The sequence below is a fragment of the Dromiciops gliroides genome, chromosome 4 (assembly GCF_019393635.1).
Source record: "Dromiciops gliroides isolate mDroGli1 chromosome 4, mDroGli1.pri, whole genome shotgun sequence".
NCBI lineage: Eukaryota > Metazoa > Chordata > Mammalia > Microbiotheria > Microbiotheriidae > Dromiciops > Dromiciops gliroides.
The window spans coordinates 427,280,843-427,293,337 of record NC_057864.1 but is presented as its reverse complement, the minus strand read 5'-3'; positions in this window follow the sequence as shown (position 1 = coordinate 427,293,337).

Sequence of the window (12,495 nt, the reverse complement as noted above, 5' to 3'; positions counted from 1 at the left end):
GCTAATTCTGATGAGTGTGAGGCTCATTCACTTGCCCATTACTCCCCCATCTCTCCCCCCACTCCATAAGTCCGTTTCTGCTTCTTTCATGTGAGATTTCACCCAATTCTACCTCCACCCTTTTCCCTCACCCAGTGCATTCCTCTTCACCCTTGATTTTACCCTAAAGATGTCATCATGGGGCGGCAAAGTATCTACCCTGGAAGCAGGAGGACCCGAGCCCAAATCTGGCCTCAGACACAAGATACTAACAAACCCCACCTGCCCCCCCCAAAAAGATGAAAAAAATGCTTTACACATAGAATGCTGTCATAATCAATTCCCACCTGAGCCCTTTGTCTAAATTTATTCCTATAATCTGCCCTAATACTCATGAAGCTCTTGTGATTTACATATGTCAACTTCCCATTTAGGACTGCAAACAGTTTAATCTTTTTGCATCTCTCATGATTTATTTTTCCTGTTTACCTTTTTATGCTTATCTAGGGTCTTACATTTGAAAGTCAAATTTTCTATTCAGTTCAGATATTTTCATTACAAAAGCCTGAAAGTCCCCTTTGTCATTAAAGTTCCACTTTTCCCCATGAAAGGTTATAATCAGTTTTCCTGGGTAAGTGATTTTTGGTTGTAATCCCAATTCCTTTGCCCTCTGGAATATCACATGTCATACCCTCTGATCCTTTAATGTAGAAGCTATTAGATCCTGTGCTATTCTTACTATGGCTCCACAGTATTTGAAATGATTCTTTCTGGCTGCTTGCAATATTTTCTCCTTGACCTGAGAGCTCTGGAATTTGGTTATAATATTCCTGGAAGTTTTCATTTTGGAATCTCTTTCAGGAGGTGATTGGTGGAGTCTTTCATTTTCTCTTTTACATTCTGCTTCTAGAATATCAGGGCAATTTTCCCTGACAATCTCTTGGAAGATGATGCCTAAGCTCTTATTTTGATGATGGTTTTCAGGCTGTCCAATAATTTTCAAATTATCTCTCCTGGATCTATTTTCCAGGTCAGCAGTTTTTCCAAGAAGATATTTCACATTGCTCTCTATTTTTTTTTATTCATTTAGATTTGCTTTATTGCATCTTGATTTCTCATAAAGTCACTACCTTCCATTTGTTCAATCCTAATTCTAATTCTTAGGCAATGAGTTTCTTCAGAGTGCTTTCATATCGCCTTTTCCATTTGGCTTTTCAAGCTGTTGCCTTTTCTCATGACTTTCCTGCATCACTCTCATTTCTTTTTTTCGGGGGGGTGGTGTAAAGGGGGGAGGCAATGAGGGTTAAGTTACTTGCCCAGAGTCACACAGCTAGTAAGTGTCAAGTGTCTGCCAGATTTGAAATTAAGTCCTCCTGAATTCAGAGCCAGTGCTTTATCCACTGTGCCACCTACCTGCCCCGTTCTGATTTCTCTTTCCATTTTCCCCTCTTTCTTATCTTCAGAGTCATTTTTGAGTGCCTCTATGGGCTCAGACCAATTGATATTTTTCTTGGAAGCTTTGGATGTAGGAGCCCAACATTGCTATCCTCTTTTGAGGGTGCACCTTGATCTTCCTTGTCTCTAAAGAAAACTTCTATGGTTTGCAACTTTCTCTTCTTGTTCTTCTTGCTCATCTTTACTTGACTCCCAACTCCTTCCCAAGGTGGGGCGCTGCTTCCAGGCTACACTATCCAAAGCTTCAGGGGGTCCCAGGTTATACAACACAAGGAGGGGCAGGTTCTTCACTATGCTGGCTTATGCTCTGGCCTTTAAGTAACCCCAGGCCAACTTGCTAATTAAACCAGCAACAATATTTTGTTTGCTGCCGTTGTTAGCTTCAATGAGTCTATGCCTGTCCCCAACCTGGGCCTCCACTGTTCAAGATTTCTTCATGGTTCCCACAGGGGTAGGACAACTGAATTCCTCCCCAGTTCCCTCTGTCCCCCCCCCACCCCCCGCCAGCTGTTCAGACCTCTCACCAGACCATGAGCTTAGTTCCAGAAGATGCTGATGCTGTAGATGATTCAGAGACTCAGTGATAAGTTTCTCTGGTATAGCCTGCCTAGGGCAAGATCTGTGTCAGTGTGATCACAGGGTTGGAATCTATTCCCACCCTGGTACGGCAGACCCCTCCTGCTGAACTTCTAAGCTGTCTTTGGCTGGAAAATAATCACTTCCCATCTTTTTCTGGGTTCAGCTGCTCCAGGCATTGTCTTATGGCTGTGTTTGGAGTTTTTGGAGTAATTGTGTCAGGAGTTCTAAGTCTTTACTGCCTTTCCTTGACCATCTTCTCTCTTTCTGCTTCCCTGGTTCTGTCTTAGAAACAATATCCTTATATCCATTTACACAGCCACCACCCAAGTTCATGATCTCATCACGTCTTTCCTGAAGTAATTAACTATGCTTTTAAAATGTTTCATTGAAGTGCTCTTTTTTCACATCATCATAATTTTCCATGGCATCTTTATTCCCTCCCTCCTCTGAGAGTCATCTCATATAACAAATGCTATGTTTAAAGGGAAAAAAAAAAAACAGCAGATCTCATAGGAACACTGAAAAAGTCAAATAATATGTGTAATGTTAGTACCTCTGAACCTCCCACTTCCACAAAAAGATATGTTGGAAGTGTCCTATCGTATATATGCATTAAAGTCATGCTTGATCTTTATAATGTTATTACATTCACCTTTCATTTTTTTTGCATGTGGTTGTAAAGCTCTGAATAGAATACAAAGCAAGATGTCAGCAAGATCTGAATTCAAATTTGATCTCAGATACTTAGTAGCTGTGTGAACTTAGGCAAGTCACAACCTCTATTTCCTCGACTTTATCAGGGGGATAATGCTCATGTTTCCCAAGTTTATTGGAAAAATTAAAAGAAATAATATTTATAAAATTCTTGGCACAGTGCCTGGCACATTTTAAGAACCAAATGAATGCTATCATTATAATTCGTTAGTTATTGTTTGTATTATTTACTTGAATAAGTGCACTTCAATCTGTATCAGTTCATACAGATCTTCCCATGCTTTTCTGAATTTATTATATATGTGTGTGTATCTGTGTATGTATGTGTCTGTGTAAAAACCAACAAAGTCCAAAAGGAAGAAATTCTATTTAAAATAATTGCAGCAATATAAAATACTTGGAAGTCTATGTGCCAAGAGAAACCCAGGAACTATATGAATACAATTACAAAACACCTTTTACACAAATAATGCCAGATCTAAACATCTAAAGAAATATTAATCTCTCATTGGTACGCCAAGTGAATATAATAAAAATGACAATTCTACCTAAATTATGAAATGAAGACAACTCTGAAGTACCACTTTATACCTGTCAAATTGGCCAATATTACATTTTTTCAAATGACCAATTCAAGATGAAATGTGGAAAAATTGGAACACGAATGCACTCTTGGTAGAGTTGTGAACTGATCCAAATACTCTGTAGAGCAATTTGGAACTATGTCCAAAAGGCTATAAAATTGTGCATACCCCTTGACCCAAAAATACTCCTACTAGGTCAGTATCCCAAATTCATCAAAGAAAGAGGAAAAGACCTATCTTTACAAAAGTATCCATAGTGGCTCTTTTAGTGGTGGCAAAAAAAAAATGGAAATTGAGGAGATTCATATCAATATTAGAATGGCTGAACAAGCTGGGATATATGATTACGATGGAATACTATTGTGCTATAAGAAATGACAATCAGGATGCTTTCAGAAAACCTGAGAAAACTTACGTTAACTATTGCAAAGTGCAATCAACAGAAACAGGAGAACATTGTACATAGTAACAGCAATATTTTAATAATGATCAAATGTGAATGACTTCTCTATGCTGATCAATACATGATCCAAGATGATTCCAAAAGACTTGGTGAAAAATGCTGTTCACCTCCAGATAAAGAACTGATGGAGACTGAATGAAGACTAAAGCATTGTCTGCTTGTTTGTTTGTTTGCTTGTTTTTTACTTTCTTATTCTTAGTGTGTTTCCCTCTGTATTTCTTTGCAACTTGACTAATATGGAAATATTTTGAATGACTGCCAATATATAATCTATATCAAATTTCTTGTTTTCTCAAGGAGTTGAAGGGAAAGGATTAAGAGAGAGATGTGAAACTCAATTTTTAAAAATGAATGTTAAAATTTGTGTTTACATATAATTGAGAAGAAATAAAATAAAATAAAATTATAGAAATAAAATTTGGTATCAATATTAATGATATTGGCCTATAGTTCTCCTTATTTTATTTTTCTCTGTGTAGATATTAGAATTAGGTCTCATGAAAGGATTCTGGTTGCGTGCTTTCTCAGTTTTTGAGAATAATTTGTGAAGTCAGTATTAACTGTTCTTTAAAAGTTTGATAGCATTCTTCTGAGCAATCATAAGTACAAACTTTTGTCCTCCTTTGGTAGTTACTTTATAGCTACATCTATTTCTTTTTCTGAGATTGGGTTATTTAAGATCTATATTTCATCTTCTATTAGATTGGATATTTTATATTTTTGAAGGTAGCCCTCTCTTTCTTTTGTCTTCTCCATTTTATTAGCATATAAGTATTCTTTCATCATTGTTGTTGTTGTTGCTGTTGTTTTTGTGAGGCAATTGTGGTTAAGTGACTTGCCCAGGGTAACACAGCTAGTAGGTATCAAGGGTCTGAGGCCAGATTTGAATTCAGGTCCTCCTGACTCCAGGGCCAGTGCTCTATACACTGTGCCACCTAGCTGCCCAAACATGTAAATATTCTTAATATGTTCTGATTATTCTTTTAATTTCTCATGGTTTTTTGTGATTTTGCTTTGCTCATTTGACAACTTATTGATTTATTTCCTACTCTCTTCCCTTTAGTCAGATTATTGAATGGTATATCAATTTTATTAGTTTTTTCAAAGAGCCAGATTTTAGTTTTATTTACTATTTTATGAGTGTTTTTTGTTTCAAATTTCTTTTTCTCCTGCTAATTCTTAATGTCTTCTCCATTCCCTTTTGTGTTTATTTTAGGCTCATTAATTTGTTGCCTTTCTGGTTTTTTTTTTAATGTATATTTAGTTGCAGTAGACTTTTAACTGATCTTTCTGCCTCTATTCTCTCTCTAATCCAATCCTTTCTTCCACTCTGCAACTAAAGTGATAATTCAAAGTCAAGGGTCTTATCATGTCACTGACCACATTAAACTCAAATGGCTTTGCACTTCTAGGATCAAATATAAAGTATTATCTTTGATATTGAAAGCTCTTCACAACCTGTCCTTTTCTACCTTTCCAGTTTTCTTTCGCCTTTCCCCCCTCCATGCACTCTGTGATCCATCTACATTGGCCTACTTTTTTTTCCTTGCATGTGATACTCCATCTCCCTTCTCTCTTACTTTTTACACTTTCTCTCCCTTGCCTGAATGTCCTCCCCCATTACCTCTGCCTACTAACTTCCCTGAGTTATTTTAAGGTTCAGCCCAAATCCTAACTTTTGAAGGAAACCTTTCCTAGGTCATTCAATGGCTACCTTCCTCTCTGACTTGCACAGGGACAGATGGCTGAATATTCTTATCAATGCTTTTGTTTTATTATTTAAAAAAAATAGATGACTTAATTGTATCTAAATTTGTTTCAGGTCTGAATCTTAAGGACCACACTGACCTGACCTTCTCCTATCCCAGAATATAAGCTGTGTGTCCCTGTGCAAGTCACTTGACCATTCTAAGCATGAGTTTCTCCCCATTTTAAAAATGGAACTAATAATAACTGCCATCACATATTTCACCTAGATCCTTTCTTTTTTTTTTTTTGGTGGGACAATGAGGGTTAAGTGACTTGCCCAAGGTCACACAGCAAGTAAGTGTCAAGTGTCTAAGGCCAGATTTGAACTCAGGTCCTCCTGAATCCAGGGCCAGTACTTTATCCACTGTGCCACCTAACTGCCCCCTTTTACCTAGTTCTTATAGAAAAAGTGCTTTAAAAAGTGATATATAAATGTGAGTTATTGTTAGCTTTCTTTTTCCTCAAAGAAAATGGCAAAATTTCTTTCTCATCCCTTATTTATTTAAAGAATATGACATTTTGGCCTATATAAAACTAGTTTTTACAGTTCCAGTATGGCCCCAATCTGAAAGTCTGATTGAATAGAAAAAGGAAAATTTATGGTCTAATCATGTGAGACAACTAAATATGTAGAACACAGAGTTAAACCAGAAGGCAAAACCCTAAAAATCACCTGAGAGTTTCCCTGTATCATTACATCCCTACTCAAACTTAATTCACACTTTCCTCACAAAACTGCCAAAATAATCTTTTTGAAGCAGAAGCAGAGGCCTTACCATCTCCATTGCTCACAAATGGCCAGTGGTACCCTACATTTCCCTTGAGGATAGATAAAATATAAGCTCCTCCACCTACCAATTAATATCCTCAAAAATCTGGCTCTAAACTATTTTTATGCCTTTTTTTTTTTTTTTTTTTTTTTTTTTTTTTTTTTTGCGGGGCAATGGGGATTAAGCAACTTGCCCAGGGTCACACAGCTAGTAAGTGTCAAGTGTCTGAGGCCTGATTTGAACTCAGGTACTCCTGAATCCAGGGCTGGTGCTTTATCCACTGCTCCACCTAGCTGCCCCCTTTATGCCTTTTTCATATCATTTTCCTTCATCCCAGTAGACTCTAAGCTTCCAGAAAAAATAAAATTCCTGAAAAGGGAGATATTTCTCTCTCTCTCTCTCTCTCTCTCTCTCTCTCTCTCTCTCTCTCTCTCTCTCTCTCTCTCTCTCTCTCTCTCTCTCTCTCCCTAGAATGCAACATAGTACTTTGCATATATTAGGTTCTTACTTAATGCTTGTTGAATTTAATTGACTTTGTGAATTCTATTTTTCAGTCAATCAATAATCAATGAGTATTTGTTAAACTATATGCTAAGAATTCTGCTAGGCATTGATAATTCAATCTCTCTCTTCCTTGTGCTTGGTTTCCCATCTCATGGCTCTATATATTTGCAGAAGTGATCCCATGATAGTGATCTCATAATCACCACCTTTCAGAATCTTCATCTTATTTTGTCTTGACTTAGATATTATTTGTCTTCTATGATCATTTAGTTATTAAGTTTTTCTTCTGCCTGACCTTAACTTGCATCTACTTCTTTGTTACATCTTTCATGCCCCAAAAGAATGAATTTTCCTTTGAAATCAGTGAGTGCTTAATGAGTGTCCTTGTATAACAAGCATTTGAGAGTGCTTTGTCAATTGTTGACATGTGTCAAAAAAAGATTAATTGAAACGATAAACATTTTTTTCTTTTTTTTCTTTTCTTTTTTTTTTTTTGGTGGGACAATGAGGGTTAAGTGACTTGCCCAGAGTCACACAGCTAGTAATTGTCAAATGTCTGAGGCTGGATTTGAACTCAGGTCCTCCTGACTCCAGGGCCAGAGCTCTATACACTGTGCCACCTAGCTGCCCCTAAACATTTTTTTTAAATAAAGAAACTATACATTTTCCCTCATCATTTATTTATTCTATAAATCCAGGGAAAATATCTTGTGCTTATTGCTTAACTTAGACACAGAAGACAGATTATGAGTTGGAGCTCTACACTTCCACTGTACTAGCTAAGTAACTGTGGGTAATTCACTTAAATGCACTGAACCTTGGTTTCTTCAACTGTAAAATGCAGGGTTTGGACTAGATAACTCATGTTCCTTTTATGTCTAATAATATGTGACCCTTTTCTTTAGTACATGCCTTCATTTAATTACTCATGTAATCTGGAGTTGGGGATGAGACTATGCAGTTTGGCCATTGTTTATGGTCTTCTTCTTAGACGCAAGAAAAACCTAGGTCCAAATTCTACCTTGAACATACAGTTGTTTGATTACAGATACCCTTTCTGAGCCTCAGTTAACTCACTTGAAAAGTGATAACACTCCTAGAAATAACACATTAATACTACACTATAAAGATATAGTATTCAACCATAGTATTGTTAAGATGATTGAATGAAATTTGGTGTCTAAAGCACGTTGTGGATCTCAAAGCATTATATAAATGTTAGATAATATAGAATTTGGCTAGAAGAGATATAAAAATAATTTAGTTCAAGCCAATCATTTTATTGATTAGGAAACTAAAACATCTGAGAAGGGAAGTCATTTTTTCTAAGATCACAAAACAAAGTCTGAATGGGAACCTGGGTCATAGAATGAAATGAATGTAGTTATGGCTGAAAGTGACTATAGAGGAGATTTTAGGTCACTCCACAAGGAAATTGATGTCCAGATAAATAAACTGATGCTCAAAGTCTCTCATAGAGTAAGTATTCAAGGAGTCAAACCAAGACTTTTGACACCAAATCCAGCATCCACAGCACTATACAGCCTCCATATGACCCACAAATAACCACCTGATTTGTCCCATATATGTAAGGAAGGCATAAAAAATACAGGGATACCTCTCCACAACTGAAGCAGAAGGGCAAATTAGAAAAAAAAAACAAACCACTGGGCTCATACTTGTTAGCTTTATGGCCATGGAGAAGTTGCTGAAAGATAATAGTTATACTTTCTGTTCCATAAAACAGTGATAATGTCTTGCACTTCCCACACAAGAATTGTGAGGTCATTGCTTTGTAAACCTTAAAATAAAATAAATAATAGTGATCTAGTATGTTCCTCTAAAAAAAGAAGAAAGACAGTATTGAGTAGTAAAAAGCTGACCTTAGTGCCAGAAAGGTGCGTGTTGAAGTACAAATCCTAACACATAATTTCTGTTACCCTGAGTAAGTCACTTAAATTTTCAGAAACCTTGGCAGGGTTATAAGTCAATAAATTGCAGAAATTCTTGGTAGAAGAAATTCTTCACTGGGGACTCTCCATTTCAATGAAACTATCAGTCTACTTTAAAAAATGTAATAGCCCATGGGGGAAGAGAATCTACCCCCAAAGGACTATTAAACAAAGAAAATGAAGTCTTTTTTTTTTCGGAATGTTTTTCTCTGGGGATTCAGGATTTAAAGTGTCAGCACTGCAGGTGATAATTCCTTGCTTCAGAATCCTAAAATCTAAGTACTCTAGTCATGAAGGGTAAATAAACCCTGCCAACTACACCAGAAGGATTCCCTGTAGCCCATCTGTCGACTTGGGTGAAGAGAACAATGTACCTTTCAACCAGGCAGGAGCCAGGCTCCCTCATGTGGCTCAGTGAGGGTTTGGGGAAGATGATGCCCCCTAAATTGAGGGATTCTGTTTTCTAATAAAAACAGTAATGCCAGTTTCCACAAGAAGATGCGCCTGGGGATGAGACAAAGCAGCTGTCCCATACAAACTCAAACTGACAGTGATGTAGGCTCAGAAACACCTTAAGGGTGTTGCCATAATCTCTGAAGTTTGTGAAGCTGCAAATGAGCTATTCAAAGTGTTTAGCTGTTACCACATTTCCTGCAGCACACAGAGTTTTTTACCTTTCTATTAAGATCAGCCAATAGCAGGGGGCGGCTAGGTGGCGCAGTGGATAAAGCACCAGCCCTGGATTCAGGAGTACCTGAGTTCAAATCCGGCCTCGGACACATAACACTTACTAGCCGTGTGACCCTGGGCAAGTCACTTAACCCCAATTGCCTCACCAAAAAAAAAAAAAAAAAAGATCAGCCAATAGCTAGCTAAAAGGAAATTTGGTCCTGGAGCTGTTAGGCCCTGCCCCCCACTGGGCATACTTATGAATATCTATTCTATAATACAGTTCAATTTCTCATTCAAAGAACAACCAAACCATGCAGGAACCATAGATAAGCCTCCAAAAACTGAATATTCAGATTTGACTTGTGTGTCTTTATGAATGAGAGTCTAAATATCAGACTGTGTGTATCTTACTTCATTATCTGGATGATGATGAGAAATTATGAAGAGTAAGCACTTTTCAAGAATTTATCACAAGTGCTTTATGAATCAAGCTATTTTACATTTCAAAAAATTCAAAAAAAATGAGTATTTTCTATGTTCCAGGAACAGAGTAAATGTAATGTTGCATGACCTAGAAGGCCTGGCCTTGAAGTCAGGAAAGCCGGGTTCCAAGTCCTGCCTTGGACCCATAGGCATGAGGCCCAAGCCATCAGTTCCTGCAAAAGCTTTCTGAAACTGTAAGTGAAAGGTGAGTTGCTAGTCTGCTTTGGTTTAGGGAGTTTCTATGAAAGGTTCACTATGATGACAAAATCACCTATCTATACACCTTACCCTCCCTGGATGTGTGAAGTGATATGCTAGAAGATAGGTTTACAAAAGAAAACAAAAATTAATTCATCCAAGTCATCAAAGAATTTAAAAACCACCTTCCCTATGTTTTTTGGGTTTTTTTTTTGCAGTACAATGAGGGTTAAGTGACTTGTCCAGGGTCACACAGCTGGTAAGTGTCAAGTGTCTGAGGCCAAATTTGAACTCAGGGGTTCCTGAATTCAGGGCCAGTGTTTTATCCACTGTGCCACCTAGGTGTCCCCCTACAGTCTTTTTGTTTTTTTTTAAGTGAGGCAATTGGGGTTAAGTGACTTGCCCAGGGTCACACAGCTAGTAAGTGTTAAGTGTCTGAGGCTGGATTTGAACTCAGGTACTCCTGACTCCAGGGCCGGTGCTCTATCCACTGCGCCACTTAGCTGCCTCACCCTACAGTCTTATTATATAAACCCTCAACACCTTTTATGGCATGATGCCACTGTCAACCCCTAAATAACCTCTCTAATTCTTTGAAATATCTAGGTGGCAAAGTGAAGAGAATGATAGAATTAGAAGAACCTAAATTCTAATTTTGTCATATATATATATATATTTACTAGATGAGTGTTCCTAGAAAAGTCACTTAATCATTCTCAGTTTTTTTCTCCTCTTTAAAATGGATATAACAATAGCACCTACCTCAAAGTGATGTTTTGAAATTCAAAAGAAATAATGTAAACAAAGCATTTAGAAAATGATAATCTGCTTTTTTTAAATGTTAGTTTCATTGTCTTTAGGTTATTACTTTTTGTCTTTACTCAAAATTGATTAACTTTTCCTTATTCTCACATCAAGCTCACATTTATATAGTGATTTATAGTTTAGAAATAGAGACTTTTTTCACAATAGTACTGTTGATATAACTTGAAGAAACATCATCATTTTTAAAGAAGAAGAAACTAAAAGTCAGCATCCAGTCATCACTCACCTTGTAAGTAACATTATAAAGTAGTATACTGAACAAGGAATGAGGCAGCAGAAGTACTAGGTTCAAATTTTTGCTCTGAAAAGATGTTTCTTTTTTAAGTAATAATTCAATTAATTAAAAATTCAACTATTATTTACTATGTTCAAGGCAGTCTGATAGGTGTTCCACATACAAAAACAAACTTTGAAACAATCCTAATCCTCAAGGAGTATATAGTCTACTGACAAATACAACACGTAAACAGATAATTACGAGTTGTGTGATGTAGCAAAATTGGTTCCGCAAATTCAAGTCAGAAGAGTTGAGTAAAAGTTCAGATTCTCTTATTAACTATGACACCTCCTGAGCAAAAAACTGATATTATCTAGGCCTCAGTTTCCTTATCCACATAATGAAGAGGGTAGACTAAGCGCTCTTTTATGCCAGGAATGCAGCGATGGTTCAATATTAGGAAAACTATCAGCAAAATTGACCATATAAATAACAAAAGCAACAGAAATCATATGATTATCTCAACAGATGCAGAAAAGGCCTTTGACAAAATACAGCACCCATTACTATTAAAAACACTAGACAGCATAGGAATAAAAGGAGCTTACCTTAAAATGAAAAGTACTACTTATCTACAACCATCTGCAAGCATTATCTGTAATGGAGATAAATTAAAAGCCTTCCCAATACATTCAGGACTGAAGCAAGGATACCCATTATCACCTCTTTTATTTAATATTGTACTAGAAATTTTACCTATAGAAATAAGAGAAGAAAAAAATTAAAGGAATTACAATAGGTAATGAGGAAACAAAAGTATCACTCTTTGGAGATGATATGATGTGATACTTAGAAACTCCTAGAAAACTAAAAAGCTGCTTGAAATTAATAACTTTAGCAAAGTTGCAGGATACATAATATACCCACATAAATCATCAGCATTTCTTTATATCACCAATAAAGTCCAGCAATAACAGATTGAAAGAGAACTTCCATTTAAAATAACTGTGGCCCATATAAAATTCTTGGGAGTCTACCAGCCAAGACAAACACAGCAATTATATGACCAGAACTCCAAAACCCTTTTCACAGAAATAAAGTCTGATCTAAACAACTGGAAAAATATGAATTGCTCATGGGTAGGCAAAGCCAATATAATAAAAATTATAATCCAAAATTGCTTCATTTATTTAATGTTATACCAATCAAACTATCAAAAATATTTTATAGATCTAGAAAAAATAATAACAAAATTCACCTGGAAATAATTTATCTGTCAGATTTATGGGCAGAGGAAGAATTTAGGACCAAAGAAGACATAGAGAGTAAAACAAAATATAAAATAAATAAT